Source organism: Ambystoma mexicanum, chromosome 6p, assembly GCF_040938575.1.
Source record: "Ambystoma mexicanum isolate Mex_15411 chromosome 6p, UKY_AmexF1_1, whole genome shotgun sequence".
Classification (NCBI taxonomy): Eukaryota; Metazoa; Chordata; class Amphibia; order Caudata; family Ambystomatidae; genus Ambystoma; species Ambystoma mexicanum.
The window spans coordinates 1,000,082,342-1,000,097,054 of NC_090935.1; the positions used below are offsets into that span (position 1 = coordinate 1,000,082,342).

At 53.3% G+C, this 14,713-nt stretch overlaps 1 protein-coding gene across 1 annotated transcript in view; it reads left to right on the top strand.

Moving 5' to 3' along the window:
* The window catches only part of LMNB1 (lamin B1), a 505,711-nt gene that overhangs the window by 221,625 nt on the left and 269,373 nt on the right, over positions 1–14,713 (top strand). The window lies entirely within an intron of this gene.

Here is a 14,713-nt window from a genome sequence, read left to right on the forward strand (position 1 = left end):
AGCTGTCACTGAAGACCGTAATGCTAACCTGTTCTTTCTTGTCTTTATAGGTGTTGCTGAAGACTGGATTCAGGATGGCAAGCCTTTTTCCTTAGGCCCAGGATCAGATGCAGAAGACACGATGAGCGTTCTGCTGCAGAGGATGCAGAATAACGCAAAGCAAGATTCATCCATCGGGTGTGGTTTAAATAGCTTCCTGTAGTGCTTAGGTGTCTCCTTCCACAGCCGCGCCTAGGTAAGAAAAGAGTTCCTGCTTTCCAGAAGAGTTCCAGTGTTCTGAACCTAGGGAGTGGCTCCTGCCCCACCCAACAGGAAAAGTAGTTCCAAACAGAAGAGGATCAGAGGCTCAACTGGCAGGCAAGTAAGCAGCATGGTCTGCTGCAGGTAAGTCCACCCAAGCATTATGAGCCCGGCGCTTCCAGCGCTGGGACTGGGCATATTTATGAGCCTGGTGCCACTGGCTCCAGGACTGGGTCCAAAAGGTCCCAATTGGGACTGGTTGGCACTCGGAACCTGGGTTATGAATCTGCTTCCAAGGGAGTTGGGAAAACTCTGACCTTTTGGAAGCAGAGATCATGACTCGAGGGCCTGGCGCAGCTGAGGAACTCGGCCCCAGCAAAGAGACATGCTTTAAAAGAAGCACCGGGTGCCAGTCTGGACTTTCTCGCCAGAAAGAAATTTGACGTCTTCATCTTCAACCACCGGACGAAGAGGGGAAGAAATTGAATTCCATGGGTAGAAAAGTAATCTCTTCAGCAACGACAGTTAAGGCGGCCAACGCCTTAGCGATTGTGGCCAGATGCAACCGGAGCTTTGTTACAAGATGGCTACACTCCTGGATTTCCTCCCTGATGACCAACTGGTCGAAGCCAGGAAGGTGAGGTGGCGTCGGATCACGCCATCACAGTGGCCCTGGTCATTGCGGACACTGGCTTCCACCAGATGGGCAACACAGGGTTTGCCTTGCCATCATGGCTGGCTCAAGGCCACCAACGTTAGACGGGAGGTCCAGACGAGACGTTGATGAATCTCTCCAGGCCATCATGACCTGTACCTTGGGCACTTTGCAACAACACCGGCCATCCTTTCGTTCCTCTGGAGGGAGGTCTAGCAGGTCTTCGAAGGGTTTTGGCAGGGGTCATCCTCTTACCACCAACCCTCTCGTTCTTGACCCAGGAAGGCAACAGGGGTCGCTCCAACACTTGAGGGGTCTGCTGTCAAGGACCCCAAGGCGGCACTCTGACCTCCAAGCAGGATTGAACCGGCCCGGAAGTTGGGTCCCCAGCCATCCACCCCGGTAGGAGGCTGGCTGGCGGGCGGGCTTAGTCAGCGTGTGGGAGACCATCTCCATCCATCGATGGGTGCTGGACGCTCTCGCCCACGGACACACTTTAGAATTTCAATGGAAGTGTCTACGAATACCACTGGTGCCCTGACAGGAACACATCCCTCAGCTGCTGCTGGAGGTGCGGGCCATGTTAAGAAAAGAGGTGATACAGCTGGTTCCAGTGACTCCAGGTTTCCTGGAGTTTACTCAAGATATTTTCTCATAAGACGGCTGGAGGCCCAGTCTCAACCTACGAAGACTCAACTACATAAAGTTCCAGAATTCAGGATGCTCGCGCTGCAGCACATGCTCTGCCAGCTGGAGGGGGAGACTTTGTCAGATCTAGAGGATGCGTACCTCCACGTCCCCATTCACTGAAAGCATCGCAGGTTCCTGCGCTTCGTCGTACAAGGGAAGCATTATCAGTTCAAGGCTCTTCCTTTAGGACTGAAGTCTGTGCCCTGAGTCTTCACCAAGTGCCAGTCTCTGGTGGCGGCCCATCTGACTGCAGGGATTCATGTGTATCCTTATCTGGATGATTGGCTCATCTGGCCCAAGTCAAGGGACCTCGCCGTCGATCACACAGCGAAGACCGTCCGACTGCTGAAGGACCTGGGGTGCTTGGTAAATTATGCAAAGTCCTGCTTGTCCATCGCAGGACATGCTGTTCCTGGGTTCCCTGCTCAGTTTACTGCCTGGTGCTGTCAGAGAACAGGATCGAGGCTATCTTGGGCAAAGTGCAACGGCTGTTCGGACTGAAGGTCGCCACTGTGAATACCATCAAGTAGCTGCTTGGCATGTCGTCACGCATATACATGATTAGCTCTGCAGTTTGCGGATGCGTCTGCTCCAGGAGTTCCTCGATGCCCTTTGGGTCCAGGTGTCCAGAGGCTTCAGGACAGGATCGCGCTCGACAAGTTGTGTGAAGGTGGTGGGGCGTGCGCTGCAACATTGCAGAGGCAGACTTCCAGAGCCCCTCTACCAGCACTGTCATGACGGACGCTTCCCTGGAAGGATGGGGAGCCCACACCGGACATCTTCACGCCAGAGGCTTGTGGTGGCCGGAAGGGGACTCCAACGTACTGGAACTATGGGCAGTGTTTTGGGCCCTCAGGTCGTTTCTGCTGTCCCTCAAGGGCAAAGTGGCGAGGGTCTTCATGGACAATACCACCATTGTTAAACATCTGGAATCAGGGGGGCACCAGATCCCTGGCGCAGGAGTTGTCCCACTGGGTTGTCGCCCAGGGAATGTTGCTCATTCCTTTCCACCTGGCAGGAGTAAATAGTTGCCGGCTCTCAGCAGAGAGCTGTGCTCTTGCCACTAGTGGGAGCTTCGGCAGGATTAAGTGGACAAACATTTCGTCAAATGGGGCAGACCCCAGATCGATCTGGCCACCAACACCAAGTGCCAGAGATTTGCCAGCAGGTTCCTCATGCTAGGGAGCATGGGGTATGCATTCTCCTTCCCTTGGGAAGGCCTGTTTCTATACGCATTTCCCCCGTTGCCACTTCTTATTCGAGTCAACTCCGACTGTACCAGTGCAGGATGATCCTTGCTGCACCGGCGTGGCTGAGGCAGATCTGGTACCCGGACCTTCTGAGCAGGTCAGCGTTCCCTCCGTCAAGTGTGCCCAGTGGTTGTGGATCTGCTTGCCAGGTATGGCGGTGCAATTCTGCACCACAACCGGGGATCGCTGAACTTGAAGGCCTGGCTCCTGCAGCATTAGTCTTGTGGTTACGAGCTTCCGGCGGACTGCAGGGAAGTCCTCGCCAGGGCGTATACGTTAAAGTGCTATGGATACAAATGGAAGCATTTTGCGACTTGGTGCCGGTCACACAAGATCAACCCTCTGAGGCTCATGGCCCATCAAGTACTTCTGTATTTATTGCCATTGGATAAATCGGGACTGGCTCACGCCTCCATCATTCTTCTGGCCGCTATCTCCTGCTATACAAGGTCTTCGGGGACAGTCTTCACTGTGGTTGTACCAGCTAGTCAAGAGGTCATCCAGGGACTGTTCTGTTCTTCCCAGCGGTGAAGACAATGGCCCCAGCATGGGAATTCAACGTGGTGCTGTCTAGGCTCATGAGAGGGGGGCGGCGCATTCCAGCCTATGCATTCAGCTGCGTTGAGGTTTGTCATGGAAGACGGCTTTCCTCGTGGCCATCACTTCTGCGAGAAGAGTGGGGCAGACCCAGGCACTGTTCTGCAAGCCGCAATACTCGCCGCAATACTCTTTCCACGAGACTAGGGTGGTGCTGTGGACGCACCTTCAACTTCATGTTACGTCGGAATTTCATCTCAATGAGCCCTTGGTGTTTTTTTCGATGCTTTCGTCGCTGGCTGAAAGGACTTTGCACTCGCTGGATGTGGCTTGAAAGCTGAAGTTTGTGAACTGCACAAAGCGTTTCCAGAAAACCGCTCAACCTTTTCTCCAGCATGGGGTCTGGCATGGCTTTACATGCTCATGAATATTCCCCGTCAGGCTGGGAATCCTCTAAAGAAAAAAATCAGTATTGGTTTTGTTTCTGATCTTATTAGTAACCAATCGCTGGTCTCTGGGTAATACTACCCCCAGCCAATCGCTTCCCTCTCCCTAAGCCCCGCCCCTGGTAGCCATCAGATCTTTACTGCACGTTCTAGCGTTGGGAGTCCTCGTGCTATAGCTCAAGCTTTTACTGTGTTTTTTTGTTCATTTTATTTTTTTTCCCCCCAAGAGTTTAATCTCGCTTTTTTTCGGTCAATCGAGCCTCAAGCTCCACCGTTTCTACTTCCGATCAACGGGGACCCATTTTGAAATTTTCTACGCCCCTGCAGGGTGAAGTTTCGTCGAGTTGCGCTGCTTGGAGGATTCCAGAAGATCTGAAGCCTACCTCGTGGACATGGCCCAGGACAAGGGAAGCTCGACACCCAGATCCAAGCTGTTCAGGAACTGCCTTGGATGCAGATTACAGAATGTTTTCAAGGAGGATGAGCACTCGAGATGTCTTTACTGCCTTCACGAAGACAAGACTCACGTGGAAAAGGGTGGCATCGGACCACACCATAACGGTGGCCACGGATATCGCTGACACCAGATTCTGCCAGTTGGGCAACAGTGTTTGCCTTCGATGGCTCAAGGCGGATACAGCCTCTGAGGAGGAGCTGGTTGAAGTCGTGAAGGGCCTCCACAAGAGGTTCGAGGAGGCCCGGTTCCAAGAGGGAACCCCGAGGAGGCGGACGAAGGTGACGGTGGCGCCGACGAGACTCCTGTGGAGGAGCAACAATCAAACCCGTTGCAGCCAGTGCCCGAGCCTCAGGACAACTTGGTGGCCATTTTGATGGTAATCCAAACCTTCTGCACGGAGAGGACAAGATTGCCCCTCACCCCTACGGACGACCCGATAGAACCGGGCCTGTCGGAAAACCCTCTGAACAAGTGGAGGAGAGTGTCCCTCCCCCTCCCGCCGTTCCAGCCCTTGCAGCCACCTCAGCCTTCAGCTCCTTCCCCTGAGCCTAGGGATGACGCACGACTGATTTCCGCCAGGAAGTGCAAACCAGAGTGGTGGACATGCCCTTCGACGGGAACAACCTGTTTGGAAAAACAGTGGATGAGTCACTTCAGGCTATCAAGACCGACACGGAGACTGCTCGGGCCTTGGGAGTGTTGCAACGACGGCCGCCCTTTTGGAATGCCGGAGGCAGACAAGGTGCCTCCAGGGGATCTGGCGGCGGCTCCTTGATGTACCGCCTGGCGGCCCGCTCCTCACCACAGGAGGCCTATAGAGGATGCGGCAAGTCAGGAGGATCTCATCGTCGCCAAGGTGGCAAGGCCACCTCCAAGCAGGACTGAACCGGCCGTAGTGTTGGGCCCCCACCTGAGCACCCCGGTGGGAGGCCAGCTGGCGAAGTTCATCAGTGTGTGGGAGTCCATCTCTACCGACCGTTGGGTGCTGGATGCTCTGGCCCACAGGCACACTCAAATTTCTAAAGTGCCCCCGCATTCCTCCCGTGGCCAGGAAGGAAAATAACATCCCTCAACTGCTCAAGAGTGCCATCAAGCTCGTCCCGAAGAGGCTCCGGGGCTCCGGCGTGTACTCTAGGTACTTCTTCATCAGAAAGAAGACAGGTGGTTGGCGCCCAATCCTGGACCTGCGGCGGTTAAACACATCAAGGCACAAAAGTTCAGGATGGTCACCCTCCAGCACGTGCTGGGACAGCTGGAGGAGGGCGACTTCCTATCATCGCTGAACTTGGGGGGGGGGGGGCGGGGGGGAATGCGTGCTTCCACATCCCCATTCTAAAAGGGCACCGAAGTTCCTCAGATTCCTAGTCCAGGGGCGGCACAACCAATTCAAGGCCCTGCCATTCAAGCTGAAGTTGGCACCCAGGGTGTTTACCAAGTGCCTCGCACCAGTGGCAGAGCGGTTGGGCCTGCGGGGATCCACGTCTACCCCTACCTGGACGATTGGCTCATCCGTGCAAGGACAATTGGCTCATCCGTGCAAGGACAAGAGAACTCTCTGTCGAACACGCACAGCAGAGACCGTCCAGCGTCTCTCAGACCTGGGATTCTCCATCTACGCGAAATCCCACCTGGTCCCGTCGCAGGTTGCACTGTTTCTGGGAGCCAAGCTCGATACAGTGGCACGATTGGCCTTGCCGTTGGAGGAAAGGACGAAGGACATCTTGGGCAAGATGTAGCGCCTGCTGGCCACGAATGTGGCCAGGGTAAGATCCATAAAGTCCCTGCTCGGAATGATGTCCTCATGCATCTACCTGGTGCGCCTGTGCAGGCTACGGATGCGTCCTCTACAAGAGTTCCTCGATACCGTGTTCTGGGCCCTCGGGTCGTTCCTCCCATCCCTTGTCCAAGGACAAGGTGGTGAGGGTCTTCACCGACAACACCACCACAATGTTCTACATCCGGAAGCAGGGAGTCACCAGATCCCCAGCCCTGTCCAAGGAGGCCCAGGATCTGTGGCACTGGGCTGTCGCCCAGTGGATGTTTCTGGTGCCCTTGCATCTAGCAGGAATTAAGTACGTCATCGCCGACTCACACAGCAGGGAGCTGTGCTCGTGCCACAAGTGGGAGCTGCGTCAGGATAAAGTGGATCAACTTTTCCAACGGTGGGGCAAACCCCAGATTGACCCGTTTGCGACGGCGACTAACTCCAAGTGCCAGAGGTTTGCCAGCCTGTTTCCCCAGCCGAGGAGCATGGGTGATGCTTTCCTTCCCCTGGAACGGCCTGATCCTGTATGCGTTGCCCCCCCTCCCTGTTGCTGTTACTGCTCCGACTCGTCAACCAACTCAAGAGGTCCCGGTGCAGGATGATCCTCGTCGCACCAGTGTGGCCGAGACAGATCTGGTTCCGGACCTTCTGGACTTGTCAGCGTCCCCCCACCAGACCCCCCCCCCCTTCCCCCCCCCCCCCCCCCCCCCCCCCCCCCGCAAGACTGTCGACTGACGCAGATCTTCTCTCCAGAGAAGGAGGCGCCATCCTCCATCACGACCCGGAGTCGCTGAACTTGCAGGCCTGGCTCCTGCAGCACTACAGTTTGGAGGGTACGATATCCCGGCAGACTGCAAGGAGGTGCTTGCAAAGGCCAGGGTGTCCTCAACTCTCGTGCTACGTACACAAGTAGAAGGGGTTCTCTGTCTGGTGCCGTGCACAGATTAACCCTCTGCAAATTACGGCCCCTCAAGTGCTGCTGTACCTGCTGTTGCTGGCCAAGGCGGGGCTAGCTCGCGCTTCTATCAAGATGCATCTTGCAGCGATTTCCCGTTACACCAGAACTACGGGACGGTCATCCTTGTGGTCTCATCGCCTGGTGAAGGAATTTATGAAGGGACTGTTCCGATCGTTCCTGCCGGTGAAGGCTCCGGCCCGGCGTGGGAGCTCAATGTGGTGCTGACCAGGCTCATGGGGCCGCCATTCGAGCCTCTGCATTCTGCACTGTTGAAATTTGTCGTGGAAAACAGCGTTCCTTGTGGCCATCACCTCCGCACGAGTGGAGGAGATCCAGGCCTTATCCCGCAAGCCTCTACACTTGACTTTCAACGAGACGAGGGTGGTGCTGAGGACGCACCCCTCCATGCCCAAGGTACTGTCGGACTGCCACCTCAACGAGCCCTTGGTGTTGCCAGTTTTCTTCACGTCGGCGGCTGAGAGGACTTTGTACTCGCTTGAGGTAGCTAGAGCGCTGAAGTTCTACGTTGACTGCACGAAGAGTTTTCGGAACACATCAGCTTTTTTTTGAACTTTGGTACTGTGAACCTGTGAACCTGTGAATCAAGGGAAGGCACTCTCGAAGTCTTCCATTTCCAGATGGCTCTCCGGCTGTATCGTGCATTATCACCGGTTGGCAAACCGACCGTTGCCCGGCTGTCCGAGAGCCCCTTTGACCAGAGCAATCGCTGCTACTACGGCGTTCTTGTCTGGTGTTCCCCTGCTGGACATCTGCAGGGCTGCTACGTGGAGGTCGACGCACACCTTCACGCAGTTCTACTGCATCGACCGGGATTCCAGGGAGGAGTCTAGAGTCGGCCAAGCAGTGATGCGCAACCTGTTCGCCTGAAGGTTGGCCCGGTGAGGAGGTAAGAGTTGCTTAATGTTGGGTTTATGCAATGCTTAAAATTGAGCCTTGCCACCTCCCGTGGTTGTGCATGTGTATACTGCTATGTATTCTATATTCATGAGCATGTGAATCCATGCCAGACCCCATGCTGGAGGAGGAACAAGTTACTTACCTGTAACTGTTCTCCAGCATGGGTCTGGCATGGATTCACAAGCGAACCCTCCCTCCTACCTCTATGCAGCTCTTCACTTTGTCATACTGCCACTTTACATGCTACCAAATCTGAGGATGGCTGCCAGGGGCGGGGCTTGGGGAGAGGGCAGTCATTGGCTGGGGGTAGTATGACAGAGACCAGTGATTGGTTACTACTAAGAAAGACCGATCAGAAACTAAACTGATTTTTTTCTTTACTGAGGATTCCCAGCCTGACGGCGAATATTCATGAGCAGCATGTGAATCCATGCCAGACCCATGCTGGAGAACAGTTACAGGTAAGTAACTTGTACCTTGGATACTTTGGTGTGTTAGGCGAGGGATAAGTCTGGAGTCCAATGTGCATCCAAGGTTTTTCCCACGTTTGAAATTGCTGGTGCTTGTCCTAGTGATTGAGGCCACGGAATCGGTTGGCGGAGGGCCGTTATCCCGCATACTAGGTTTTCGGTTTTCCCATGGTTGAGGAGGAGGAGGAGGAGGTGGTTGGTCATCCAGTGGTCAGTATCCAAGAGGTATGACTGGTCCGGACTGCTGGGGCCTTGAGATTTTAGGATTTTGAGCATGATCTGGGTGTAGTCTGCATAGTTGTAGCAGGTGAGATTGTATGAGCGGGTGATGGCTGGCAGGAGCTTTAGGTAGCAGTTGGAAGATTGGTGGAGATAGGGGGGACGCACGTTCCTTATTGGTCGTGATGTGGAGGTGCATGATTTGTGATCGATTTTGAGATGAGGAGATCCATGTGTTCTGAGCGAGCAGCTGAGACAAATGGAGAGAGGAGGGTTATTTGTTTCTGTTGCTGAGGAAGGAGGCAATCCACTTGAGCAGTGCCACGGATTCCAACGGAGTGGAGGTGGTCAAGGAGGATTGAGTGGTTAACTGTATCAAAGGCTGCAGAGAGATCGAGGAGAATTAGTGCAGCACATCCTTCAGTGTCTGCAGTGACCGTGAGATCATCCCAGATAGAGGTCAAAGTGGTTTCAGTTCCATGTCGTGGTCTGAAGCCTGATTGTACAGGGTCGAAGAGGTTGTTGGATTCTACAAAGGCGTTAAACTGGGAGGATGCTGTAAGGTCGAAGCTTTGCAAGCAGTCTGGTGTTTGAGATGGGTCTGTAGTTTTTGGGTTCGAGGGATGGCTTTTTAAGAGGCTTGACATGCACAATTTTGAAGGCAATGGGGGAAGTTGCCAGAGGTGAGGGAGTCATTTAGTATGGCTCTTGCATGTTCTCTGCGCAGGTATTGGAATTTATGTTGGGACAGCAGCGTGGGAGGGGTCGAAGGGGGCGACCCCCCAGATGGTTTGCTGGCAAATAGGTCAAGAAAATCTTCTCTGGAGATGGGTTTGAAACAGCCGAAGGTGGGGGGAATGGGGGGGGGGGGTCTGGGGAGAGGGAGTTGTTGGATTGGTCAGTTGTGGGAGGGAGAGTTTAAGGGAGGGTGTCCTGACAAGATTGGTGGTGTAGAAGTGTAGGGAGGGAGTCGCAGAGTGATTGAGAAGGGGTGGATTGGGTAGAGGTGCCAAGGGGTTTGGCGAATTCTAATAGGATTCTTTGGGGTTCTTTGCTGCGGTTGCTGCAGTTGAAAATTCGTTTGTTGTAGTAGGCCTTTTTGGCCTTTTGGATTTTGGATTTCAGCTTTGTAGTTACGATATTGCAAGGCTAGCATGGATCTGAGATCGGTTTTAGATGCTCGCCATTTGTGTTCCAGAGTTATTTTGCTTTTTTGGCATTCCTCAGGTGGGACGTGAACCATTTGGGAATGGTCCGTTGAACATGAGGAAGCTGGGTGTGGGGAATTGGTGAGTAATTGAGCCAGGAGTCGAAAGAGTCGATGGTTAAGGCTCTGTCTGGAGGACCGGGGGGGGTGTTGTATGGGATCTAAGAAGTAGGGCTTGGGCGAGGTCAGGAAGGATCTTCACGTCCTGCATTTGAGGACACTGGGGGGTGGGGGCTACAGAATCGGAGGTTGGTGAAATGGCTGAAGAGTCGTCCCCGGACCTTAATGTCTTCTGGACAAGCTAAAACCCTATCATCCGCCCCGCACTCTAAGATCAAGCTCTGCCACCTCCTAGTGATGCCAAACACCAACTCAGTCAGGTTTGGTGGATCGTCATGCTCAGCCTTGGCCCCCACTCTGTGGAACTCACTTCCACCCCATAGTCGACTCACTGAAGACGTCTTTCCGCAAACTGAAAACGTGGCTCTGCCCTTAATCGACTCTTGGCACAAACCAGATAAATCACAAACAGAAATCCAAGATTGTTAAAGATAATCCTGCATAAAGTCCTTATCGAACAAATGGAAAACTAAACGGCCAGTGTAATTGAAACTGATAAACTGAGTGGAACGGACTAAGTGGATTGCATGGATGAAATGGGTCTACGGAATGGATGGCATAGACTGTGTTGATGAAGGGTTGAGTGGATGGAATAGTTAGGACTAGTAGAGTAGTGGATGTAACCGACTAAGTGGTATGAACAGACAGAGTAAATAAAACGGATAGTATAGATGGTACAGATGGAGTACTCTCTCGCGCATTACTGATGACCCCCATATCACACTACCACGCTTACTCTCTCCTTTACTCCACCACTCAACTAGAACATAGCGATACTATGACACATTTGCTTTAGCTGTTCTCATATTAACACCTGCCACATACTCATCCTAATTAAACACAGCTGGCTGAGCACACACCGCTAGCCAAAGCATCTCCACAGGCCTAACGCAGCCAGAAATCAGTCGGTGTCCACCCTCCAGAATTGAACACACAACTGACCTCCCCACCATGACACCTACCGCTAAGAAGCAGCTATCGTGCAATTGCCACACAGGCTGCACACATCTGGTGCACCCACGCACCATATGACCCTTCTCCCTACTGCCTTGAACTATGGTTCCAGAGGGTGTTCAGCCTGCCAGCGCTTTGAGATCATACCAATGATCCATAAGGTGCTCTATAAATGCCAACTAACATAACCACGGTCTGTAGATGAGTAAGAAGCTGTGGGGGGAAAATCGGAGGTAGCAAGAGTCTAACTAGAAGGATTCACATGTCCGAGATTCGACGAGTGAGACTGAAATGAGAATTGAAGAGTACTGCCACACTCCACCTCTGTAGAGTCTACTGAGGGGGATGATTTAGTAGCCGGGGTGTGGGGAGAGGCTTCATGTGCAACAGGTGCAGTCGTCTGAGAACCAGGTTTTGGTGATAGACTAGGTCGGGCTTGTCCAAGGACGGGTCGAAGATGCTGTCGAGCGGGCATTTGAAAAGGATGCATTTGACATTGTGAGGGGGGGGATATGCTCTTAGTGGAGGTCATCTGAGTGGGAGCATGAGGAGCTTGGAGTGGAGGAGGTTGATGGTGGAACATTCTGGGTCGCTGAGACTGGGTGAGGTGGTTTAGGGAGGGGGTAGGGTGTTAGCGGATTTTGAGTGACTGGAGATGGGGTTATGGCGGAGGCTGGGAAGAGTAGGCGGGCAGAGGATATGTGAGGGGTGTGTAGTGGGGGGGAGGGGAGGTACTTGTGGAGAGATGATCTGAGGGTGTTTAAGGGGGGGGGGCTAGGAATTGGAGTCAGTCTGGAAGAAGTCGGGGGGGGTTCTGGTGTGCAGGGTGAGAAGTAGAGGGGATGGAGGCAGGGCAATGTCGGGGAGTGGAGGGGGGAGATTGCAAGGACTGGTTGAGGTAGAAGTGGTGAGGATGGTGGAGGGAGAGGACAGTCTAATTTTCTGCATTTGGTGTTCTGGCGCTATAGGGGTGTGGTAGAGGGTAGGGGGGTGTTAAGAGGGGGAGAATGAAGATCCCATTCTTGCCAGGGCGAGACATGCTACTTTCAGCGAGTGGAAGGGATATGAGGGGGCTGGCTTATTGGCAGGTGTCGAGGTGGGTAAGGGAGGGCGTGGTGGGCAAGAGGGATGTGCGTTCTCCGATGAGTTAAGGCAGAAGGAACTGGGGGCAAGGGGGAGGGGTGGGCAGGAGGGAGGGAGGTTCCGTGGAAGGTGCAAGGAGAGGAAGAGGTGGAGTCACGCTGTTTGGAACGCCGAAGGGCTCCCCTGACTTGGGAGTTCGATTGGGGGGGGGGGGGGGGCTGTATGAAGGAGTTCTCAATAGGAGTCAGAGGGAGGAGTGGGGGAATAGGCCTCTGAGGGAGGCAATTGGTGCACTGGAGTTGGATGCAGGGAGGTGGTAGGAGAGTGGGCGAGTGGCGTCTGTGGTGTAATGCAGTGCAAGGGGAGGTGTCTAGGGCTGTGCTCATGGGGAGGAAATGTGGTGGGGGGCTGTGAAGTGAGTGATGGGGGGGGGGGGGGGGGGGTGGGGAGGGGCTGGGGATCGGTGGAGGGGATTCATGTGGGCTGGGGTCTCCATCGCGTGTTGGGTAGCTGGGGATTGAAGAACTAGTAGTGGTTGGGTGTGGCCTGGAACAGGCTAACGGGAACAATTTTCAAGTGTACGAAGACTGAAAACAACGCAATTACTTGGGCACACTATCTAGATGCGAGACAGGTTAACGGGAACAATTTCGAAGTGTTTGAGACTGGCAGAATACAACACAGTAGTATCTAAGGCGCACTATCTAGATGTGAAACCGACTAACGGGGGAAAAATTATTTGAGGCTGGCACAATATACAGTATTACAGGTCAGTCTGAATTGCTCAAAGTGTGATATAGGCTATAATTTCTCAAGTGATTGTATAATTTGTAAAGTAGTAGTGCTTCCCTGGTAGAGTAATTGCTTTACCCCACCTTAACCACACTTGCCTTACTAGTTGCTGCTGGTTGACTGCTGACACCTGCAGACACCATCTGGAGCTGCCTCTGTAGGAGCCACCCTTTGCCTCGGTGCCCTTAGCCGCAGGGGCTGCCCTGGGAAGTGGTATAAAGGCACCAATGTTTCCAATCGGGCAAGGTGGGCGGCCAGGGAGGCGGGCTTTGCTCTCAGGGAGAGGGAGGAAAGCAGCTGTGAACGTGAGGATTGGAGCAAATTTCAAAGGAAATATGCTCAATTTACAGGCCCAGAAGGGTCCCAGTACAACACTCACCGATTGAGTTCTATCTCTTTAACTGTGGTGTTTTCCAGGGGTCTAACCTTTCTCCCTCGCACCTCTTGCCCACCGCATAGCTGCCATCTGCTCCAACTTCCAGTTTTATGCAGATGACACTTTTCTCTCCTTCAGGCTGCCCTCAGCTGCCTCTACTCATTCTCTCATTCCAGACTTTCTGCAATTCAGGAGTGGGGTGCCACCAATGATCTCGGCCTTAATTGCCAGTAAGACTGAGATCCTCCTAATCTGGACACCAGCTCCCTCCTTTCCTCTCAGGCCACCCACCCTGGGTCCTCTTCCTTCTACCTGCGAGGCTAAGAACCTAGGGCCACCTTCGACTCCACTCTGAGACGTCAAACTACCAGCTGCACCTCTTCCAGAGCTCACTGTCTCGATCTGGTTCTCTCTAGGCTGGACTACTGCAACAGTCTCTTAAATCTTCCTGCCTCTACAACTCATCCAGAGCAGGACTGCAAGACTTGTCCCTGGCCTCAAGCCCAGGGTTAGCATCTCTCCGGCTCTGAAATCCCTTCACTGGCTCACACTGGCAGCAAGGATCAAATTCAAGACCCTTTGCACCATCCACAAGGCTTTCAATGGCCTGGGACCACACTACCTCCAACTCTTACTAAACATCTGCCTTCTTGAGCTCTCCACTATTCCACCTCAAACTCTGAGGGTCTGTCGCTTTTCCAAGCAAGGAGTTTGGGACCAATGATTCTTCGGCTGGGGCCTCCCTCTTGAACGGCCTCCCTTGCTGATAACCTGCCTGTTCCATGCACTGGTCACCTGGCCAGCCTCTGAATTCAAGGCCAGGTCCCTGCCTGCCCAGCTGTAATCTTGCACTGCTTCCTGGCTCCCCCTGCACTTGTGGCCTGTATCTGTAACCCTACAGTCTCCTCCCCTTCACTTATTTGCCACCTGCTGGCTGTACTCCTGTTTTTTGCCTTTGTCCTGCACTTCTCCATCCTACCCTCTGCACTTCTCCTCTGCCTCCCCCGCTGCCTCCCCCCATAAACCCTCTCCCTGCTCTTGCACGATCTGAATGACACCAGGCCTAGAAATATCATTTTTTGTCCTCCTTGTCTTCTCCCTGGTCTTGTCACGCGTATAAACACTTGTGTACAGGTGCATTATAAATGCCATATATCATAGTGCAAATTTGCTTAATGGCCTATATTCTTATCCCCTACTTCGAAATCGTATATGAAGTCCTTGATCTGTGAAGGGCAGTAATGTGGGGCTTAACGGCAGAAGATTGTGCATGACTGCTTGATTGTCCCTGTTCACTGAAGTTCAAGTCTCACTCTTGTTCCTCCTTTTCTGGTCTCCTTGGATGCAAACGTGTTTTCTTAGTGGCATTTCAGGTTTTTCTGCCTTGAAACAGTTTGCTGACTTGCATTCATGCTCCCAATGCGAATGTCGTTGGCCTCAAAGGCCATGTGATGCTTTCACATGCATACCTTGTGTGTTGACAGGAAGTAGACACTGCCTGGCAACATTTTAGGAAATTGCTCACTCGCATTTCCTCACTTGTGTGCTGCTCAATTCCATTTAAGGTTTCATTTTT